Source organism: Pteronotus mesoamericanus, unplaced genomic scaffold (assembly GCF_021234165.1).
Source record: "Pteronotus mesoamericanus isolate MK-2021 breed Mesoamerican mustached bat unplaced genomic scaffold, CSHL_Meso_final contig_24, whole genome shotgun sequence".
Lineage (NCBI taxonomy): Eukaryota > Metazoa > Chordata > Mammalia > Chiroptera > Mormoopidae > Pteronotus > Pteronotus mesoamericanus.
In genome coordinates this window covers 11,749,242-11,774,361 of record NW_026555100.1, presented here as the reverse complement: position 1 = coordinate 11,774,361, position 25,120 = coordinate 11,749,242, and the positions used below count along the sequence as shown (strand labels likewise).

The 25,120-nt window shown below is 34.9% G+C and overlaps 1 protein-coding gene across 2 annotated transcripts in view; it reads right to left on the bottom strand.

Moving 5' to 3' along the window:
* The window catches only part of CTNNA3 (catenin alpha 3), a 1,483,556-nt gene that overhangs the window by 248,029 nt on the left and 1,210,407 nt on the right, over positions 1 to 25,120 (bottom strand). The window lies entirely within an intron of this gene.

Genomic DNA, 25,120 nt, shown 5'->3' with positions numbered 1-25,120 from the left:
TAATGTTTTAAATGTAGTGACCCATGCAACCTTATAAGGAAGAATGAGGAATTATTGGGAAGATGAAAAATGAGGATCTCTTCAAATTCATTCTTTACACGAGATAAAACTCAAACAAAACAAACTAAAAAACTCTTAATTTTTTTGTTTTATTAAAAAGGTGAAAAAATAAAAGACATGCACGCACACAAAGGAGTATATATAAAACTAAAGTGAAATAAGGTCAATGACTTGTTTCACTCTCAATTTCCTGGTTGTGATAGTGTACTAGAGTTATGCAGTATGTCACAGGATCTTTTACAAAAAGACTTTTACAAATCAACAAAATTATAAAATATTTGATCAAAAATAGGCAAATAAATTTAAAATACAAGTTATTTTATTAAAAAGGGCCAAAAGTACATAAATAGCTGGAAAAACCCCCAAAAAACAATGAAAAGATGCTCAACATCCTTTATTACTGGGAACATTCACATTAAAACCCTTAGAAAATATCACTTTGCATTTACTAGAGTGAGCAAAATCAAAAGGACAATCATAAATGTTGAGTAGAGCAATTAGAATTCCCATATATTGTTCATGGAAGTATAAAAAGTATAGATATTTTGTAAAGCAATTCGGAAGTTTCTTAAAAAGTTAAACATTTATCAACTCTCTTCCCTTGCAATACTACTACTAAAAATGGAATTTGTAAAGAAAAAGGAAAATTCCATAAAATAATATAAATTAAAATGTTCATAACATCCTAATTTGTAATAGCCCATAAAATGAGAAAAACCTAAATGTCCTTTAATACAAGAATGGATAAACAAACTGTGGCATTAATATAATAAATGCTATTCACATGTACTATTGACATAACCAACAACATGGATGAGTACAAAAATATGTTGAACAAAAGAAGATAAACCCACACACAAAAATAAATAATTTATAATATATAAAATTCATTATGAAGTAGATTTATTAGAACTACTGTATTTTGCCATGTAAATGCACACTTTTTTCTGCCTAAATTTTTGAGGGAAAAATAAGGATGTGCATTGTATATGGGTAGTAATAATTCTGTATCTATATACTTTTAATGCTTTTATTTATGCATTAAAAGTGTAACTCAAGAAAGCAATAAGGATATCCGTATGCAAAATAATACCCTGGAATACAATAATCAGTTTTGTTGAACTTACGATGAACTTTTAATGAAAACAGTTTCAGGCAATGATTCAATGAAATGAAACAAACAGCGGCATATTTATTGTTGCCTACAGAGTAAGAGAGATGATGCTGATTGTATCCCCTTGATAAGAGAGGTGATGCCGAATTCTACCACCGAGTGAACAGTGGGGCATTTCTCTTCATACACTTTAGGCAGGAGAAATGATTGGAAAATCCCTTGGAAAATGTTGAAATGGTTTTCATACACTGCAAGCTTTAAGCTAAAAGTTACTACATATGCTAAAAAGCATAGCAACAGACCTGCCAAGAGACGCTGTGGACTTCCTCCCACAGAGAATGTCATCAGATTGTGGAGGCAACATCAAGGAAAGCTTCTTCAGATGCCAAGACAGAAGAAAGCAATGTGAAGGAAACTTCCAAAGTGGCCGGGGGTGGAGCAGGAGGTGAAGACCTGGATTCTGAAGCACCGTTAAACTTGGATCTCTGTTTCGACCAAGATGATACAAGAAGAGGTAAAAAGATTGTACAAGAGAAAAACACTGATGATTTCTCAGGAACACCCAAATGATGCTTTAGATTTATGGAGAGAGAAGGTTTGAGCATGAGGGTATGAATGAGACTCGCCCTAAAACTTCCAGCAGCCTGTAAGAATCAAGTTTTGAAATTTCATTCTTAGGTTACCAATCTTCAAAAGATACGACTTTGCGCTGTCCCAAATCACCATATGGATGAGGCCCCACTCATATCTGATGTGCCATCCAACAGAACTGTGGACGTCAAAGGAGCAAAGACCGGGGCTGTTAAAAGCCAGTGTTTGTGAGAAAACACATTTCACTGTTGTTCTAGTCTGTTGTGTAGATGGGACAAAATTACCATCTACGATCATCTTTTAAAGAAAAACGTTTCTGAAAGAAAAGATTCCAAGTGGAGTTATTATCCATGTGCAGGAAAAAGAATAAATGAATGAAGGAGGCATGATTTAACACAGTCTGGTCATCTAGGCTTGGAGGATTACTTAAAAAAACAGCTTTGCTTATTTTTGATAATTCCAAAGCCCATGTGACACAAATTTCAAAAGCGATATAGCAGACTTCAAAACCCAACTTGCTTTGATACTTGGTGGACTAACCAGCCAACTGCAGCTTCTTGATGTGTCAGTAAACAAACCCTTTTAAGGCCCTAATGAAGAAAGAGTGGATGCCGTGGGTGCAGTCAGCTGGTAATGATTTAACACCTACAGGCAGAATCAAGGAAGCATCCATCACCCAGGTTGGTAATTGGATCCTAAGGTCATGGAATGGTGCCAAGAAGGAAGTGGTTGTGAACCATTTAAAAAATGTGGCATCCTCAGTGATATGGATGGAACTAAAGATGATGAAATTTACCAAGATGAGGAAAGTGACTCTTCAAAAGACACCAGTAATGCAGAAATTGAAGAAAACAATACTTCTGATACTAACAGTGGTGAAGAGTTCTTGGTCTTCTATGATGTGATGCATAAATATTATAAATTTGTTACTGGTACATACAATTTCTTGTACTTTGTATCTGTTCTTGTGTTTTGTAATTATTTGTTACATAAAATTTCTTGTACCATAATATGTTAAAAAATGAATGCTAAAATTCCTTTATAATACAAAAAACAAGCATCTAAATATAAATAAATAAAAATGAATTAAAAAATTAAAATGAAAGATTTTTTCCTAAAAGTTTGGTGGAAAATGTGGGTGCACATTGTACACATAAAAAAATAGGAGTAATTCCTTTGGATTTACAGCTGATTTTTCATGAGAAATAATTAACAATTACCCTCAGATTTTTTGATTGCCCTTAGGTTTCTCTATTATCAAAATCCATACCAACCTCAAACTTTTTATTGATTTTTATCTAGGTTTAGTTTCAGTAAGCAGTACAATTGATCACTGAAGTGAATTTTCTCTAATCCAGTTTGATGATATTGACATTATATCATTTCAGCTTTAACAAAACACAAAATATGAATATTTATGCATATTGTTCAAATATGGATCTCTGACTTTACCTAGAGAATGATTAGATCATTCTAAATTACTAGCTGAATGGTGAAATTTCTCTGTTTACTTCTAAGAATGTTATATACACTATGCATAATGGAAAGAAAAAGAGACTCATTACATTAGTTAGTGCAAAAGTATAGGACACTAGCACAAATAGGCTTATAACCTTGGAATCAAAATATCCTGGGGACACTAGTGACATAATAGTGGATTCAAAATGGTGTGTGCAAAATTTCCTGCATGTGCAGATATGTTGCAACTTTAATAAACTTGCTGTTATATCATCTTATCAGCAGGCATCAATTGCTCCCCAATACAACATTCTATGGTGACTCAGCCACTCTCCACTTTTTGTTTCTTCTCATCTTGCCATTAAAAATTGCTTTTTTTCAAAATTAATTTCTGCTTACTCAGAGATTTTTCTGTCTAATAATGTCACCACACTGCTACTTTCTTTTTGTCTTCTGGCTTCTGTAATACTCCTCTAATATTGCTATTTCTACATGATGTTTTACATCACCCCCAAGAAAAGGATCTAACTGAATGGATGAGTTTCCATATATGACAGATACTATATAAATAGTAGAAGGTATAGAACTCTTAACGTTAGTCTGCCTTATAGACTATCGATCATTTTACATGAATGACTTTATGAGAAGTGATCCTTGCTCCAATAATCCATAGGTAGGTTTGCAGAGTCAAATGGGACTAAACACAGTAATTCATGAATCAGAAATCCCTTAGAAGGGAACTAGAAAAATGCTAAGCACACAGAGGTTCTCCAGAAAGTATATTGCAGCCAGAAGCCATCTTGTACTGCCTGCACCAATACCTTCATTTATTAGGGTCTCTTGTGGGGGTATCTCTTATAGTCTACTTATCTGTCTTTGCGTTGGTAAGTAGTTCAAGATCATTAATATTATACCTTTAAAATTCTTTAAATATCTGATGATTGAAAATACTTTCTTACATTCATTTTCTGAATTTTCTTAACCATTTGGTGAATTTCTTCTGTTAGGAAGAAATTATAATTTTGTCATTTTCCAAAAAAAAAAATCCCTTGAAAGTTAGATTGGTGCTTTATCTTTAGAAGTTATTCAAGGGTAAACTGGTGTCTAAAATATTGAATGTTTTCACAAAGGCACTACAGTAGAATAAAATTCATTGAACCAAACTTTAGCTGTCCAGAAATGCCTGTGTTTCCACATTGGCAGATTAAAACTGAACAAGAAAACATCAATAGCAATATGGCTCAACAGTTATATAAGAAATGCTTTGTGATATTATAATACATCAAAATGATTTGAAAATATAAGAATAATAGTAATTATTCTATTTAACATGGTAATTCAGCAATTAGAAATATAGGGTTGGCTGAAAACTTCAGTTAGTTTTTTTCCATACAATGAATCTAGTAATGCTTAGTTGTCCTTAACTTCATTTGAAATAGTTTTGTTAGATTGTATTATGACAGCTATCATATCAGCGTGCATTTATTAAAAAAAATCAAAATCGGTGAATTTTTGTGTAGCCATTTTAATATTGAAGATGGAAGAAAATAAGCAACATTTCAGCATATTATGTGTTATTATTTTGGAAAAGGTAACAATGCAACTGAAACACAAAAAAAGATTTGTGCAGTGTATGGAGAAGGTGCTGTGACTGATCAAACATGTCAAAAGTGGTTTCGAAGTTTTGTGCTGGAGATTTTTCGCTGAAAGATTCTCCATGGTAAAGTAGATCAGTTGAAGTTGATAGCGATCAAATTGAAACATTAATTGAGAACAATTAACATTATACCATGCAGGAGATTGCTGACAAACTCAAAATATCCAAATCAATAAAGTTATTGGTGAATTGGTAAAAAGACACATTTGTCTTTTATTTTATGGAATAAAACTAAATAAACTTATTGGCTAACCCAATATAAACATTGTTTGAATAATAATAAAATAATAACTAATTAGTAAGCACTTTCTATGACCCAGAATTCCAAGTGCTTAACATGCATTGAGCATTTAATCTTCAGTGGAGGATTCATCAATGACCTTTACAAAATGAGGAAAAATTTACAGAGAAGTTAAGCAACTTGCCTACTATGACACAGCTATTCAATGGTAGAACCAGGATTTGAACTCCAAGCAGTTTGGTCTAAACATCATACTTTTAAATATTATATTAGATTCAACTATGAAATATGAAAAGCATCAATTTGATGTGGCAAATGCAAAATATATTAACTTTTATATATGTTCAAGGAAACTTTAAGAAGAATGTAAGACTTAGTGAAAATCAGCATATGTTATTCTATCTTACTTATATTTCCCAAATCTTTATGATTGTCAAATAAAATATCAAAACCAACCTACTAATTTGAGAATGTAAACTATATTTGCCCTAGGCATCAAAATATTTTTTAAATTAATCAATTCTGGAATAAAATCATTACACTTAATTGTCATTCCCATCATAATACTCTTCTGTAATTTTTAATTTTAAAATAAGTAATTAATTTATTCATTAAAAAACTAGTTATTTAGTAGCTGCTATATGCCAAGTGAAGAAGAGAGTTGGAGCCAGTCTTGGTTTTCCCTAGAGCTGAGATTCTAACAGGAAATATGATACACAGCAGTAATCAATGCCTTGATTGGCAGGTATGAGATGTAAATATAAGTAAATATGTAGGAGTACCTAATTCATAAGTAGGGTAAAGAAAATCCTTTCAGAAGGAAGTGGCATCCAAACAGACTTTCAAGTATGAGTAAAAATTATTATAGAGATATAGGCACAGGGGCCAGAGTGAATGACAAAATGATTGAATGTCCAGAGGTGGTAGGACATTTGAATAATTTGAAAAGGAACTGTTAGAGAATGAAGGCCAAGTTTCTGGCTCCAGATATCAGGTAAATATTAGTATTTCCTTAAGTTTGCATTTTAAACTGTTTTCAGGTCCACTACCTCCATTTATCCTAATAGCTTTTTGGGAGATACAAAGTAGTTACCAGCTAAAAATGAACGGGTTGACATGGTTTGCCTAAAGTCTCAACAGAAGGGAAAGTAATTTGTGGAGAGCACCTAGACTTAAGTTCTTCTTACCATCATTTCTGCTTAATTTTATTTTATTTTTTCTAATTTTTATTCTGGAATGTAAATCTCTTTTTAATTATAGCTGACACACAATATTATATTAGTTTCAGGGCCATACCACAGTGAGATTTCACATTTATTCACCTTACAAACTGATCGACACATAAAGTCCACTGTTAACTTGTCACCTTACAAAGTCATCGTGATGTTAACTGTATTCCCTATATTGCACGTACATCCTTGTGACTTAGAAGTTTGTACCTCTTAATTCCCTTCATTTCTACTCAATGTTAAGACACAGGCCTAATTCTACTGGCTGGAGTACAACACGCCTCCTTTGACCTAGATTGCTATCTGGATTCAGGCCCATGCCATATTATCTCCTTTATTACCTAATGTAGAAATTCCTAACTGGCTATCCTGACAGGAGCAATCTATCATCATCGCACCACAGCTTGCAGAACAATTTTGATCAACCATGTGAACACCCCCTATCATTACCGCCGAGTGCAAATGCACATTAATATTATGTGCAATGTCCAAACAGATGCAGAAAGACAATGTATCCCTTCAAAAGACATCTGCAGTCCTCTTCCTTCTTTTCTCACCCTCCCTCTCATTTTCTAATCTGTATTGATACTCAGCAAGCTTTGCTCATATATTCTAATTGAGATATAAAAACTCAACTGAACATAATACAAGGTTGTGCATGGTCAAGAGAACCGCCTTCTGATGGCTCTGCATTGTTCCATCATGAACCTAGAAGGGAAATAGCCAGGGAAGACTTAGAAGTGATATCTGAGGTCACCACTGCTCTCCTTCAGCGTAGCGCAGGCACATCAACATGGTTAAATTTGAACACCTTGGTGCGGGTGCCCTGAAGCCTCTCTTTCACGATAGTTTTTCATTTTTGTGTGTTTCCAAAGTCTTGCTTTCTGGCACATTGCCCACCCCAACCCCCCGCAAATGGAGGAAAGTAATTAGGTGACCTCAGCAACTAAAAAGGGAGTCAGCCTTACAGTACACAAGTTCCAACAGGGCAACTCAAAGTCTAAAAACACCAGAAGATTTACTTTTGCATAATCTCAGCAACATGTGGGCAGCCATCACTAAACAGCAACAGGAAAAGAGAAGGTTGTGAGCAGAAGTGATGAATCATCGCTCAGGTGGTGACTGATACTCTGCAGGGTTGGCCCTGCCCAGACACTTGGCTCTTGGCATTGGCCACTCAAGTGCTCGTCCTAGAAGAGGCTGGAGAGCCTCACATGCCCTCTCGGCTTTCCCCACGCAGTCCACACAGGCCTGTCCCTCACACTTCCTTTGTCATTCTGATCCCCCAAGACAGACAATACTCCTAAATACATCTTCTGGAGGGTGGAGCATCCAGCTCTTCCAGCATCTCCTAAATCTATTGATTATTCATAAACTTCACATCCATTCTTCAAGGCTGGACTTTTGCTTTCCAAAAATCATTTCTTTTTCATTCTCAAAAGCCCTTCTCTTGCAACTAAACAGCTTTGGCTTTTAAATAATTGCTCCTTAAAGTGGGATACGAATTCAAATTAGCAAATGGCAGACCCAGATGAGGTCCATTTGACTGCAAAGTAACTCCATATGTGTGTAAAATATTAACAGGTTCCTGGGAAGATAGGAGAGTTAGGGATGAGAGTCTATTCCTGGCTCATGTTGACTCCAAGTCTCTATGTCAGGGCTAACCTGCAAGATCAAACAGTGCAAATGAAATAATTGACCTGCAAGCAGAAATCTTAGTGAGAGGAGCAGCTTTTCAGCTTTGACTTGTTTCCTTGGTTATTAATTCCTGTTTTTATTCACTCAATTTTTTTTTCAACCTCCAAACATGCAGAGTTATAGGCAGGCAAGGGCGGAATAAGCAGAAGACAAGAGATTTTGTTGAGAAAATGTTTGTAAAACAATGTACTATGTCTAACAAACCATTCTCTCTGTTTTTCCCCCCTAACTTACCTTCTTTATAACTGAATATAATTATGCTTTCTAAATTCCTAAGGCTAGTTCAGAAATACTAAAATTAATCTCCCACACCTCTATATTCAGGCACTCTGGAATAACAGGAAGATCATTTTCACTTTAATGACAAGCAGTGTGTGTAGCACAATGAACATAGGCTTTGGAGACAGACAGAAGTGCCCGAGTCTGACCACTGTTAGACCACTGTCTGTCAGAGTGACTTTGGGACAGTAATTTTAAATTACTTGTTTCTTTTCTGTCAATAAAATGGTTATTTAAATCTCTTCCTCATGGGTTTCTTTAAGGGTGAACTGAGAGATTGTATGTGAAGTTCCTGTCAGGTAGTGATCTAGCTATACAACTTTCTTCCCTCAGGCTAAACTTCTTTAACAGCAGCTCAAGGGTAGGTAGCTTTTACTTTTACTTGATCTTCTCAGTTTCTGCAGGGGATTTTATTTAAAGTGAATGGCCCTTTCTCTTTGCTTCACTTAAGCAAATTCAATACATTTAATATTTTACTTGCTCTTCCTACTTCATCTTCTATTTTAGAGAAACTAATTTGACCTTTCCTCCAAGCTACTTGTCACTTCTTCCTTTGTTCATTTCTTATTAATCTCTTACTGTTCTTAGCCAGTGGTTTCAAATATAATTCTTAGATTCATTTATTTTATTTTATTTATTTTTTATTGTTGTTCAATTAGAGCTGTCCCCATTTTTCCCCCTTTGCTCTCCCTTGGATATTTGTTAAAATGTTATTTACTTAATACAATGTTATAGTAAATACAATGTAGTACAATTATATATGATTAATACAATGCTTGCTTGTCTTTTTGTTAGTTTGAACTTATAGTTGTGGTAACGTCAAAAGTGCTCTGAATCCGGTATCAGGAGACCTGGATTCTAATCCTGGCTTTGACACTAATTAGTTATATTCACTTATTTCACTTCACATTTATTGACTTCAAAAACCTCTAAGAAGTGTGAGCTATGGGATTTTTGTTTTCACTCAAGTTAGCTCTATCATTTCAGGGTTATATGATTCAACTTTTTGCAGCAATGTGATGCTCCATTAATAACAATAGTTAGCATTACATATTTTTTTATCCCATGGCCTCAGATGACTGCTTTCATTTCTCATTGTGTGTTTCCTCTGGCCACCTCCCCCTTTTCTTCTCTTTCAACTTGTTCCCACCTACAGGAAAAGCTCACAAGAGATGTATCACCAATGTTAGTGTGGTACCATGCTGACATTTATTTTGGGTTGAAACTGAGAGAACCTAATGCATGACATTATAAACTATGAAAATCAAATCAAGTTTTATAATAGGCATAGAATGGTCTAATTTTTTACAAAAAAACAACAAATAAATAAAAATATACACAAACCAGTATATATAAGTGTTAAGATTTATGTGGAAAATGATCTGATAAGGTACACACTAAAATTAATATATTATTTATATTAAAGACAGAAGAAATATTATGTATTCTAAGTAAAGATAGCAAGTTTCAATAACAAAAACTCATAACAATTGTACAGATTGGTACAACCACTGTGAAAAGCAGTATAGAGATACCTCAAAAAATTAAAAATGGACCTGCCTTTTAACCCAGTCATCCCACTTCTGGGAATATATCCATACGAACTCAAAACGCTAATAGGAAATAACATAAGCACTCGTGTGTTCATTGCAGTATTATTTACAATTGGCAAGATACAGGAGCAGCCCAAGTATTAACCAGTAGATGAATGGATAAAACAATTATGGGACATTTACACAATAGAATATTATTTGGCTATAAAAAAGAAGAAAAATTCACTCATTGCAGGAGTATCGATGGACCTGCAGAAATACTAAGCTAAATGAAATAAGCCAGTCAGAAAAACACAAATACTATATATTTCACTCATATATGGAATTTAATGAACGAGTGGAACTAACAAGCCAAATAGAGACAGACTCACAGATGGAGAACAGGATGACAACAAAGGGAGAGGGGAGGGGAGAGGGTGGAGGGAGGGATTGAGCAAAAAGGGAAAAGGACTCAGAGATATTGACAACAGTGTGGTGACTGCAGGCAGAAGGGGATATGAGGGACTAAAAGGTAATGGGAAAATAAATAAATAAGTAAATGAATAAGTAAATAAGAAAGAATAGCAAAGAAAATGGGCTGGAATCAAGATATAATAAGATTCATTAACAACTCACATTCTTATCAAAAGCCTACATATAATGTTTACAACTGTATGACCTTTTGCCTACATAGGGCATAGAGTTCATTTTCAGAGTGTGTGCTCAGTCATTGCCTGAGTGTCAGGTTTATTTTGTTCTTGTTGTTCCTCCTCCACAGAGTGAGGACAACATAGAATTCTCCAAGGACACTCCAAAGAGAAAGGAGAGAGCCTTTCTTTTAGAACACTACACATTTTTAAAAAATCTACTCTCTCTCCTTGTCCCAAGACCTCTATTTATATCTAGGCTCTGTGCTGGTCCCAAGACAGGCTGGAAGTTTTCTCAACCTATAATTGAAGTATTTAGCTCCTATTGCCAGCTGCAGCCTTACCCATCAGCTCCAGGAAACCCTGATACCAGTGCACTGTGTAACTACACATACATTACCTATGTGATCATCTCTCTTCTCAAATACAATGAACACATCTTCTCATCAGTTCTTGAAGAAACATTCTCACACTTGAAAAACTCTTGCCATGCCTCTGAGACAGCACTTTTGATTTTATTCCTATCTTTTCTTACTTCTTGTCAGTCTCCTTTGCTTATCTTTTCCTTTTTCACATGAATTCTCAATGTATTTGTTCCTTTATCATTTTTTTCTTCTCTAATATACCCACTCCAAGTGTAAGTACATTCTATCCTAAGGGAAATCAAATTCTTATCATAGGCCAAATTTATGCTCCAAGTTATAAATTCATATATGCAATGACTCATTGATATGCCTATAAAATAAGTACATTGAATGTCTAATGAGCCCATTGAAATAGAATTAAACTTTTACCCCAAACTGATTTCTCCAAATCTCCCCTAGCTCATTATGTCACTCATATCCACACAATGGCCTAAAATAAGAAACTTAAGAGCCAAATTTGTTTCCCCCATTTCTTTCAATGTCACATCTATTCTCTGCAAATCCAGTTGATTTTATCTCCAAAATAAATTTCAAATCTGTCTGCCATTTTGCCAAATTCCTAATCTATCACTGTCCAATATAAATATAATATAAATATGTAATTTATAAATAGCTAGTAGCCACATTAATAAAATAAATAATTATAATTAATAATTTGTATATGTCAAATTGACAATATTTTGGATATATATGGCATAAATATATTAATGTTAATTTGACTGTCCAGATATAAAAATATATAAATGAGATTTTATATATTTTTTCTTACAAAGTCTTCAAAATTTGTTGTGGGTTTTACACTTGTATAGCACATCTCAATTCACCAAATTTTGAGTGCTCAATAGCCACATGCAACTACTGTGTTGGACAGTGCAGAGATAATTTATGACAATGTCATCTATTGCCTGGAAACTACAAAAGGCTCATACCTGATGTTTTTACTTCTACCCTTGCCAGCCCCCATCCCCAACACACATTTGCCATGGGCTAGTGAGAACTGCAAACAACATAATTCTCTGCTCCTGTGATACACAATAATGGGACAGGATAGACTTTTCCTATTCTTGTGTTGATAATACACATCCAGCAAAAATAACTTAGCTGTTTCTCCAAGGAAATAGGAAATACTTGCGCCTGGAGAGAAAACTAATCCAGCTAAACTGATCAGTCAATTATCAAGATGAAAAGGCTCATCTAGATTAATTTCAAGACCTTCAAACCACTATGTTCACCCATCCAAATCTACTAACTCACCAAATCTAAGTAAGTTCTTTCTCTTGAAAGATGCACTTTAATTCCACTCAGCACGGACCTTAAAATGCTGTAAAGAGCCTTACCTAAAGTCTCCATTTTGAAACATTAGGAAGACTCTGTCAAGGTGGTATTCTGTTTTACTGAACTAAGTCTAATAAACATAGTTTTGGTAAATCAACACTTTTTTGGTGGCCTTTTGGAAAGTCAACATTTAACAAAAGCAAGAGAAGATTTATTAAAATGAGAGTGGGATCTTGTTCACCTGTTAAAAGAGATTTCAATAGTCCCCAGTGCTGTATAACAAAATCCAAACTGTCCAATATCTGACATATCTGACAAAGCGAAAAAAATCTATTCTATGTCTAGCTCTCTACAATTATGTATTATTCCTTCTTCCATTCACTAAGTTTTAGACTCTTTCCTATTCTTTAGATATAACTAGTATTTTCCCAATCTTACCACCTTTCCATTTATTCTGCCTGCAACATTCCTCTTTGTTTTAAAATTGCAGACTTATCCTGATTCTTATAAAGTCAAATTTGATCTCAGAAAGGCTTTCTTGAGTACTATATTTAAAATGTTGTTAACTCTTATGCCAATTTTCTTTCCATCACATCATCCTACTTACTTCCTTCATATCACTCATCATAATTGCCTTGTCTATTTCTTTCTTTGTTTCTTTACTTTCTCCACTAGAATATTAACTGCATGAAAATAGAGATCTTAACATATTATATCCATCTCTATATGCCTAAATGTCCTACAGATTTATTGGCACACAGTAGGCATTCAATAAAAACAAACAAATAAATAAATAAATTCAATGAATAGATTAAAGAATGAGAGCAGGAGAAATAGAAGGAAAAAAAAGAAGGAAGGACCCCCCTAAAATATGTGATGCAAGTAAGACAAGTGTGATTGTCTCCCTTTACACATTAGAATACTTTGTAAGTGTGTTAAAGGAGGAAACCAGGACTCTACAGCTACTATGCAATACAGCTGCAACCAGGATCAATATCTTTTGATTTCCAACCCAATGTTCATCACAGCATAACACTGTCTTTCAACCTTCTCTGATTGATGTGGTTCTTTTGAAGCTAACATGCAAAACTTCAGATTTAATAACAACACAAAGCATCTGAAGGCGAAAATGATGCTCTGTGCAATAATTGGTGAGTCCATATCTTTTTGCATTTACGTCTCCCACTTGCATTTTGATTAGCAATTTCTTCTGTCAATTTAACACTGAAATTCTCTGTAATCAGTGACATGTTATATTCTGGAACAGGCTCAATGAGTTCCTGAAGCTGACGAGACATCACTTCAATCTCTTCACCTTGGCTGCTCTGGTGGTGAACATGCCTTACTGTCAGTCTGGTTTCCTAAATCTCCTTTGAGACAGTTAGGTAGCTAGAAATACTGCTGGCATATGCCTGACTTCAGCTCATTGACAATGTAAAAGTGCCTGGCTTATTCCAAACTAAAGCCTCACTTCTTTTCTATTATTATTGTCATTGTTATTAATATACTTATCACTCTTCCAAAGTCCCTTCTGGAGGGGTTTCATATTCTAAAGAAGAGCAATTCCTAAATATCTACTTAATAAATGTATTTAGTGAGGCATAAACAGTAAATTAGCATTTGATTGAAATTTCTGTCCTAATAATTAACTAAGTATTTTGTAAGGGGTTGTTTGTTGTCTACCCAGTCATCAATTTCTCCCTTCTTTCTTGCTAAAAGAACCTCAGTTTTCAAATATTATGCAGCTTGAGTTGGATGATTGTAGTGGGTGAGGTGGAGCATTACATCTCCATGCACAGCCTACTGAAGGAACCTTGAATTCTCTGTGTCAAGTCTAGTAATTCTGTTCTTCTTACCATTTGGCAGGGTCATGTCTCTTTGATGTGGTATAAAACTTTTAAGACTCCAGATTCTTCTGATTGTTCCCATCTTCTTCCACCTGTACACTAAGATTCAGGCACCTAGACCTGATCGTGATTCTCTAAACATGCCTTTATTCCCAATCCTTGCAAATGTTCTAAACTGCAATTCCAACTACAAAACTCCTACTTGTTCATCAAAGTCTAACTCTAATCAACAAATAAATACATCTTTACATCATTTTTGCTGTGGTGGAATTAAAATCCCTATATTTCCAGTGATGATTCTATATGTCTCCATTATAGCACTTGTCACAATAAATTCCTATTATTTGCTTATGTGTCTACTCCATGAGAATCTCAGTTACTTGAGAACAAAGATGATGCCTCACATCTTTGTGTTCTGAAACCTAGAACAGTGCCACAAAGATAGTACTGAAATATTTTTCAAGTGGTTGACTGAGGAGACTGTGTAACAGAAAATTATTCTTTAATATGATGCCCCTTCAATGCTGTGCTATCCAGTTCATGATAATTCCATATTCTACATCCACTTCTCAAAATCTTTTTTCTATTTTGTATTTTCTAGGTATTAACTATTTCAATGAATTTTTTAGAAAATGGTATCAAATAGATTGTGTACAGCTTAACATCTTAAGTAAGCTTTGGATACATTCATAGAAGACATAAAAATGTGTCAATAGAATTTAAAATTCTATTAACTGGATGATTTAATTAATCAGAACTCTTAAATCTTTGTTTTTAAACCAATAATTACATGCAAGAGTTTAAGAATATTTCCACTGGTTTATTATATATTTAATAAGCAGAAGGCTGTTTAAATTATGGTCACAAAGTTAATCAGTAAAAATGTTAATGATGGTGATAATGACAATGATAATAAAATTATTATAATAAGTGGGGCATCTCATATTTTTCAAAGATGGGCAAAACGTTATTTCCTATCCTATAGGTTTCTTTTGACCTTTACACTCCTTCCATGGAAAGTGGGGTTTATGTCCTTTCCCTTGAATCAGGGAGGCTTTTAACTGGTTTGTAACCAATAGATTATGGCAAAAGTGACAGTGCATAATTTCAGATATTATGTGAGAAAAGGGAATATTGTGTGTGCCTACTAACTGCAGCACTTATTCTTGGATTCCTAAAATGCCATGCAAAAGGCTCAACTGCCCAGAGGCTGTCACGCTGTGAGAAAGCCGCACCATATGAGAGGCTAAATGTAGTTTTCCTTAGTTGTCCAGGCCTCAGTCCAGACATCAGACATGTGAGGGAACAAACCTATGTCCTTTCTCAATTCCATAGCATCTGTTAGCATAAGAAATTGGTTGCTTTTTATGCCAGGAAATTTATGTTAATTTTTTGCAAAGCAATAATAACTGGAACATAGAGTGTGAGAAGGAACGGTTAAGAATTCAACAATCCCATTTCTTCGGAGGCATAAAGAAAGAAGACATTTACCAGGTCTTTTGCAGTTCACTTGGGTGCCACCTGTTAGCCAATGGGACATGGAAGTATGCCAAACTGAGGTCTGAATATCAAACTTCCGTTCAATCATTTACAGTCTCTTCCGTTTCTGCAGTGACAGTGGGGGCAGGTTATAAAGATGGCAGTAACAAAAGATTGGAGATTTCTGAATCACTGAATCATCATTATTTAGCAGAGACCTACCCAGGAAAACTGGCTAGCATCAGTTCATGAGTGCATGAACCAGTGCATGAGTGATAAATAAAGCATCACCGAGCTACTGGGATTTGGGGAGTTGTGTTAGAGCAACTAGCATCTGTTACTCTGATTAATATACATAACAAATTCATTGTATTTGTGTTACTACATTGCAGTTACCAATACAAATTCATTGAATGCTTCCAATGTGCAAGAAAGTTTGCATAATGTTATACATGTGTTATCGCACTGAAACTCAAGATTGACCATATTACTATGCAGGTATGTTTATTCTCCCTATCTTATAAATGCAAACTCCAGGTTGAAAGAGGACTTAATATACTTGGGGTCACAAAATATTGCGCAAAAAAAAAAAAAAAAAGAGTAATTTCCTTGAAGATGGAGCATTATGAGGCAAACTTAAAATCAGGTTGCCTTCCAAGAGTTAAATTAGTGCATCCATTGGAAGAGGTCAGCCATCTGTAAATGTATTGTTGATATAAATGTTTATTAAATAGGTGCTTTGAATTTATTCTTAAACCACTAATTTTAGTAATAATAGAGCATATGGAAATGTCCCTGGATTTGTTTATATATTTTTAGTAAACAGACCACTATGGACTGGTTAAAATGTATTTTACAGCCAGTTTTAAGCATTAGGAATAATTTTTATTATGGTATCTTTCTATGTTTTATGACTTCAATTAAATTTCTGATTTTTGTTCCAAACATTGCATTGTAAGACACAATTTAACCATTAAATTTGTTGATAATTTTGTGATTTTTCAAAGCATATAATACCAAGGGAGCAATAATGGGAGATAATGTACATAAAATAAACTTTGGCCAGTTCCATAAAATCCATCCTCAAGGATTTTTTTTCTTCCATGTTGGGAACTGTGCTGCCTGGTGTCAGGGACTATGGCTTCGCCAACAGGCAAGAGGGCCCCAAGGCTGGAGCTGAGCAAAGAGGCCTTGGGAAAACAGGCCACTGAGGAGATAAAACCTGTGCCCTCACATCACCCTGCTTGGCCCTGGAGGATGGCTGGTTAGTCAGTGATGGGTAAGACACTTTGATGGCAGGGGCAACCTAAGACAGGAACAGTTGTATAGGGGCATCAGGGAAGGACTTGGGGGACATGGAGAAAGGGAAAAAGACCCTCACCCTTCGGCTTTGATATGGCCAGAATCCTCATTCTCTCTGACAGAAGTCTCCTTATCTCTTGGTGGCTCTGCTCCACCTGCCTGGCTCAGGCTTGAAACAATACTAAAGGCAGGTACAGCCCTAAACTGGATTGGGCAGTTCCTGCAGACAATTAGGCCTGGAAAAAGAATGTATTAAATCCTATGAAACTTACTAAGAATGCTCTGGAGTTAATGAGTACTGATGTTTGGGGTCGAGCATAGAATGTGATCAGTTTCCCAAGTTTCAGAGCTGAATGGGCACCACCCTGACCTGAGGCAAATCTCTTGTATTCCTTCAATTGTTATCTATGATCTCTTTGTTTCCTGTAAACATAGCCTTTTGACATTGTTTGATGAGCTTTGCATCCCTGCTGTATACCTCTGCGCCTATGGTTCTCAATAAAAGCTATCAAGCACAGGGGATCAGGGCCTTCTCCACTAGAGGGAGGTGCTGTCCCTGCTCTGGCAGACAGAGAAAAGTGTCTGGGATGACTTATTTTATTTCATGCAAAAGGCTCAACTGCCCAGAGGCTGTCACGCTGTGAGAAAGCCGCACCATATAAGAGGCTAAATGTAGTTTTCCTTAGTTGTCCAGGCCTCAGTCCTGTGACAACCTGGAGCGTACTCTGTGAGACCTGTACCTCAGCTGGCACCCACCCTCCACTTCAGCTGGTGCACAAACAGGGACCTTCAGGACCCGCGCCACCTCACTTCCACATTCGTAAATCTCATGCATACAATCGAGAAGTCTCATCAGGGATGCTCTACAACTGTCATCACCTTTAAAGAGGAATCTTGTCACCTGCGCAAGTATAATGGAGGACTTTTAAAGACAATTATATATATCTAACTTTATTGAAGCTTATACAGAGACAAATAGCATTGATACAGACATGCCTGTGCATTTGTAATCCCATTACTGACCACAAAGTAAAATACTTAACAGAAAAACTTGCTACTTTCAAAACCATCTTAAACCAAATATCAAGTGAATTTTAATTCTACGTGAAAGTATTTATCAAGTTAATTTTTTATTGTCTATCACATTTTGTAATACAAAATATAACAAGTCAAATTTTTTTGACTTTAATTCTGTGAGGTCCACTGATTATGCTTCAAACAAATGTGAAGTTTGGCAACCAAATCAATCAAAATCAATCACTGTATTTAATTATAAAAAGCCTAACATATGGTTTTATTTTAAAAATCCTTTTCTTCATACAACCTACATTCTCATATGGGGAGACAGGCAATAGACAAATAGACAAGTATATAATACACTTTTTGTTATGATAAACACTATGTAAACATGAACTTGTATGACAAGATAGAGTGCAACTGATATGGGAGATGCTATTTTATATATGATTATATGTAAGATCCATGCAGGATGGTATATAAGATAATGATAGATTCAACTAAAGATGCCTGCTCTGCAAATTCTTGGAGAAAGCATATGTAAGTGGAAAGATGCCATGGTGTATAGGCATGACTAGGGACCTGGAGGAAGAGGCAAGAGAGCTGTGTGTCTGAATATGAGGGAGCAAGGAAGAGAGTTGTAGGGTACACATTCAACAAATTGTCCAAACAGTTATTCTTGGGATTTATATGCTTATGACTGATGCATCAACAAAGGGAAGTCAATGAAATAGAAGGGCCCAGCTTTGTAAAAACATTGCACTGTTTCCTTCTCCTGAGGTAAAGGATGATGTCCTGGACCATGTGCCCAAGACCCGGGATCTCATCCTGTGACTTCTCCTATCAGTGTGTGATCTCGGGTGCATCATTTCACTCACAGACCTTTGACTATCATACTGCAGAGTAGTTCTCTCCTTGAAACACCATCATTTACTTTACAGGTACTGGAAATATGAAATTCTCCATATCTCTTTTTTTAGTTATGCCATAGTTTATTTTCTAAAATTCATCACTTCATAAATAATATTTTACATATATTTTTCTCTAGAAGACATATTTAACTTTCCAAAGGTTACTTTTGGAATGTAGGCAAACACCTAAACAACTTATTTGAGGCACGTGATCAGTGTGCAGTAGGATTTTTTAGGATAAAAACAAAATATAAAGTAATAGAAACTTACTAGATTTAATCCTTAGTGCAAATTTACTAATTTACTAATGCAAGTTTATTTATAATACTTGATATAAATCATTTAATAATGAACCTAGCAGGGACAGACAATAAAAAAAAAATCCCTTAGGATCCCACAACTTAACATCTTCCCAATATTATTCTTCTGTTCATAAGACTAGCCATTTCCCCTGAAGGTGTTTTCAAAGAGAGACGCTTGGTTTCTTACACTCAGCTACTTTTTGAGACAAAGGCTCTGAGCAGCACTGAGTAGAGCTCTCTGAATGCAGGACTAGTCTGCATCAAAGCTCTTTTGACCATGGACTCCCCTGCCAGTCCAATGGCTTTGACCCTTTGGTGAAAGAGCACATCCCAGAATGACTTCAAGCTGAACATTTTCTTTTCTCAGCATGAGCAATAAAGATCACTGACTAGTGCTGCTTTGTCACTTAACCAACATGTTTCTCAATGAACACTGTTTCTTACTCTAGTCACCTCTGTTCCCTTAGCCTAAAGTCTCTTCAAATGGTGTACACATGAGGAAGGCCATTAAGCGCACTGAGAGCATAAAATTTCAGCACTTTCTCTGACCAGTGTTAGCAGACAGTTCTGCTTTTCCTTACCTTAAACTATGGTTTCAGAGAAAACAGAAGAGCCTCACTACAGAATTCTTCCGACTAAGGTCTGATTTCAATTTGCATATAAAGCTAAGGTTACTTTGCTATGGGTCTTTTATTAAGTTCCCTTAAAAAGCCCCCTAGTAACCTGCTTCTTTACAAACTGGTTCTGGTAGTATAAAAGAGTCATATGACTTCCAAAAAGAACAGAGCATTTCAACTGAGATTCCCTGGCAAGAGTCCTGTGAGAGAGAAGAGTAGAGTGACTAAGATGAATTCAGAAAATCTGCTCAAATGAAAAGGAGTAAAGTCCTTACATGTTTCATAAATTTGAAATGGTGCCTGAATAGATTCTCCACAATCAATGAAGGGTCTGCAAAGCAAGATGAGAGGAAGCTACCATTTGATAGTAGTTAGGACTATGAAGAGAAAGTGTTCCCTGTGGTTGGCAAAAAAGCCATCTTGGTAAGGAACTGTGATCATTAATGACTGGGCACTGCAGAATGTCACACAGTGATGGAGGTGATGCATTATGGGCCTTAAGCAGTACACTCAAGACCCAGAGACTAGAGTGAACATAATTCATCATCCAACTTGGATACTTTTGAGAGGGAAAGGGAGTACAATCCAATTTTGCCCTAAGGAAACCAAGGCATATACTCACCCTAGTTCATTGAATGTTAAACTCACTTAGCAAATACTTATTTTATGAAAACATTTATAATCCAATACTCTTTGGACAAATTGTTACTGCTATAACATAGAAAAAAAAAGTAAAATAGTTGAGTAAAATTAATGAATTTCAACATCATACAAACTTTGCAAGTGTAATTTTAACAGGTATGATAATGAAAGACTAGCCTAAGATTTAATTTTACATGCTAAATGAATGATGCAAAATATTAGGGAGAACATGAACAGTTTCTTATAACCTTTGGAGAAGGGTGAGTCCTAGTAACTGAAGGACTCTATTTGCAAAGTAGCAGGGCATATGTGTATTATTTACAAAGAAAGAAGTACAGATAGTTTGATATACAAAAGAAAGACATAAAATTAGAGCACCTTGGAGAATGGAAGCCCTCAGGGTAGAAAGGAGGATGAAGAAAGAGGCCTGGCACCTCAGACTAGGAATAGGAAGAATTAGCGAGGAACTTGGAAGAAAAAACTATTTTAATATTCAAACAATTTAGACAATTGGATTTATAAGGGGAAACTAATGAAGAGGACAATTGAATCCCTGGAAAAGCCAGTCAAGTGTTTGGTAAAGAGTTGAAACAGAGTATCTAAGACAAGTGTCAGGGAACTTTTTCTGTAATAAACTAGACAGTAAATGTTTTAGGATTTGTGTGCTATTCAGTTTCTTGTCTTTATTCCACCTTGCAGCTGGAGCCCAAAAAGTAATATATTGTATATAAAATGAATGAATGAATGAACGAATGAATGAATGAATGAGTGTGGCTATATTCCTAAAATTAGAATTTCATATAATTCAATTTGTCAGAAAACATTATTCTTCTTACAATTTTGTTCAACCATTTAAAAATATTAAAACCAGTCTTTGCCCATAGGCCATACAAAACAGATGGTAGATCAAATTTTGCCCCTAGGTCATAAGTGGGCTTGATCTAAGATAACACATTATGATTCACAAACATGAGAACTAAAAATCAACAAAGAGGTCCCATACATTAGAAATATTTGGTAAGCAGCCAGTTATAAAGTAGAAATGTGTTAATTTTATAATATTCTAAATATCAACAGTTTCAGTAGTCCATGAACACCTTTCTAATTAGTTTTAATTAATACAGTTTGGTAGGACTTTATCAAATTAAAATTACCTATTTTTTAAGGTGTTGGCTGCTGGGTAAAACATTGTTTTATTAAATCAACTTTATCAACATAACATATAATTTTAGGTGCAGTTTGATGAGTTTTTACAAATGTGTACACCCATGTGACCACCTTGGATTATCAGTTTACATAGAAGAGTTTGCTGGCAATTTGTTTGGCACAGTATTAAATCTGTAAATCAATTTGGGGATAATTAATATCTTAATAATTTCTCAGTCCAAGAATATGACAAATTTCTCTAAATATTTGTCATTTTAATATTTCCTAATAATATTTTGTAATTTTCAGAGTAAAGATCTTTTATGCATTTATTAAACTCATCACTAAGTTTATTTTGTTATTTTTCATACTGTGATACATTGTATTTTTAATTTAAACTTTTTATTATTTATTTTTATTTATTGATTTTGGAGAGAGAGGAAGGGTGAGAGATACAGAGAGTGAGACAGAGAAACAGACAAAGAGAGAGATATCTATTTGTTGTTCCACTTATTTATGTTGCTTCTTGCATGTACCTTGACTAGGGTTGGAATCTGCAACCTCATTGTATCAGTATGATGCTTTAACCAACTGAGTTACTCAGCCAGACCTTGATATATTATATTTTCAAAAGATATGTTTTTTAATTGTTACTATTATATAGAAAGATATGAGTCTCATTGTATTCCTCTATTGTATGTTATTATTTTATTAATTTTGCCCTTAGCTCTATTTTTCCTTCTTTCTATTATAAAATATGTTTTTGTATTTTGACTTTGTATTTCCCGATCTTGATAAAATTTAGCAATTCTATAAGGGTGGGGTTTTTGGCTACTGTAAATATTTTTTTAGGATTTTCAACGTAGTTGATTTTATAATTTGCAAACAGAGACAGTTTTACTTTTTCCTTTGTAATCCATATACTTTTACTTTTGCTTCTGCATTTACTGTACTGGTTAGAACATCTACAACATTCTACTGCATTGGAGTATGAGCATTTTCATTCTATTCCTAATCTTTGGACCAAAGTCTTGTCCTTCATTTTTTAAGTTCAATGACGGCTTAAAATAGTAACTCAATTACATGCTTTCATTTCCCCCTACAGTGAAGAAACCAACAATATCATGTGAAGTAACAGTATTGATGGCAACACACAGAGCAGACTAGAAGGCATGTCTTTTGATTTAACACAATATTGTTTTTCACTAGCTCTTCATTTCTGAACCTAATTCCACAGACTTCTAACTGTATGAGATATACATTAATTCCATACTAGTTAGTAACTGACACCATCAGGGCCTTTTTCCCCAGTAGTTTGATTGTAAGATTTCAGAGAGACAAACAGCAGCTTGGTCCACAAGACATATAAAGCAAAAGGATTTTTGCAGTCATAAGGAAAGGAAGTTATGGAGGATAGTGAAAGAAGTTGAGAGAAATCATGACGGTGCACTTAATGTAACTTAAGAAAACTATATATAATTCCAGTGAAGGCCATAAATCTATCCATTTCTGTAGGTAGAGTATAATCAGACACAAACATTTTTTCTGGTGATATAAACAGAAGTTTTATGTTGAACTATGTCCCAATTCTAGCAACCAAGTAAATTCCTAATGTAAAAAGAGTTTATGTAAAATGGACCATTCTTTCCAACCACATACTTAGGGATATGATCTTAACTACACAAATGTGAGACTCTAACGGCTCTTGATATTAATGTCCTTAACTGGAGCTATCTAACCAAGAGTCCAGTCAGATGAAGAGCCAGTGTATTGTAATATTTTTATTAGTAATCTAGATGAAGGAAATAAAGTTATAATCTCATGTTTATAACTGATTCTAATTTAGGTATGGTCAACAATCAAATTTAAGAGCAACCTGATAAATTATATAAAGTATCATTTAAAAATACAATAAAATTTAATTGGATTACAATTTTGGACCAAGAGCAAACACACCAACTCAAAGTGGAAAAGAAATATACACATAAAGAAAAATGTGGAAATAAAAGGAAGTCTTTGTCTATCCAATAGTCATGGTGTTTAAGAGGGGGGAAACAAGGTAACAGCAGTTGACTCTATTAATAGAAATAACATAAAGAACAAGTCCTCCTCTTTAATTAACAGGTCCTAATTAGAGTATTTTTTTGATAGTTTCATTTGAGAAGTTTCTTGGAAAATTAAGTAAGGGCTAGCAAAGAACACAAAATACTAAGTTATTCCTATGAGGAAGTGCAAAAGAAATGGAAGCATTTACCTTAAAAAAGAGATGACTATAAAGAAAAATTATTGCCCTCTAAAAATATTAATAATTACAATAAATTCTTCTGCCCTACAGAGGACTGCTAGAAATGATGGGAAAATAATTTGATGTACTTCAAGTAAGCCTCTTTGATAATAAGAAAATTTTAAAATAATGGAACATCCAAATGGGAGCTATTTATAAAACTTTTTTTGTATTGCTTATGCAGGAAAAAAAAAAATGCATTCCCAGCCCTGGTTCACCTATGCTATTTCATTTCTCAAATATCCAGCCAGGATACTGGAAATGTAGGGGTTATAAGCCTGTTTGCTAAAGTTCATGATATTTCTTCACACTTTCAGTGTTTCTGTCCTAGCTCTACCTATCCTCCTAACGCTGGGTTATTGCTAGTCCACTAATGCACACAGGTAAGGTAGGAAACCCTTTGTTAGAAGAATGCATTTGTTAAAGGAGCTTTGCAATTCAGATATAGCACTGGTACCACAGTGAGAAATGAGGGCCACACTTCTCAATCACATAGGAACAACTTCCAGGGTGCTCACAAATACATATCCTGAAGTTTCCCTCTTATATGTATAATTGGCCTGCTTTCAGGTTTTCTCGAGCTCTGAAGCAGTAGATCATATATTTTGACGCCTTTAGTTTTTCTCTACAATTTTTCTCTAAAAGCCTGCCAAGCTCCTTGACTTTTTTTGACCCCTTTCCTTTCAAGGTCCTCAAACGATTCAATATTTATGGACTCCTCAGTGTAACCTAACTATGACATTCAGGCCCATTGTGTGCTATTGATGCTCCTCCTGTATCTCCAACGGCACTTCTAGTTCCATCTTATAGTCTTAAGAACAGTCAAATCCAGAGGCCTTCAAACTTAACTCTATTCATAATTAATTTCATTCACTGGTCTTACTGAATCTTCTTACTGCAAACACCTGCCACTCTACCTGAAGTTTGTATATTTTGGCTACAAGGGCTTGAATGGCTGAGGCAGAAGGCTCTAGTAATACCTCTGAAGAGGGGTAGCCTTTAACGAAGGATGAATAGGTAGATAAATTGGATTTTTGAGATAGTTCTGAGGCATGGTCTACAGCATACCCCACCAAAGTTTCCCAGCAGTATCAAGCCCCAGTTGCCCATAGTGACTCATACATACACTTACCAGTTTCTTTTCCTTTCCTGCCTCACTTTTTCTGTCTCACTTGTTCCTAAATAGACTAGTGGTAACATGTATCTTTACTAAGGTGTCTACTTTCAGGTAAACCTATCTTAAGATAAAGTATCTCTATATCATTACCTATACATTTTCCCAAGAATGTCCATTGCTTTTTGAATAACATTAAAAAAGAGTGCACATTAACATTTTAGTAAAAACAAATAATCCTGGTTTCTGTATA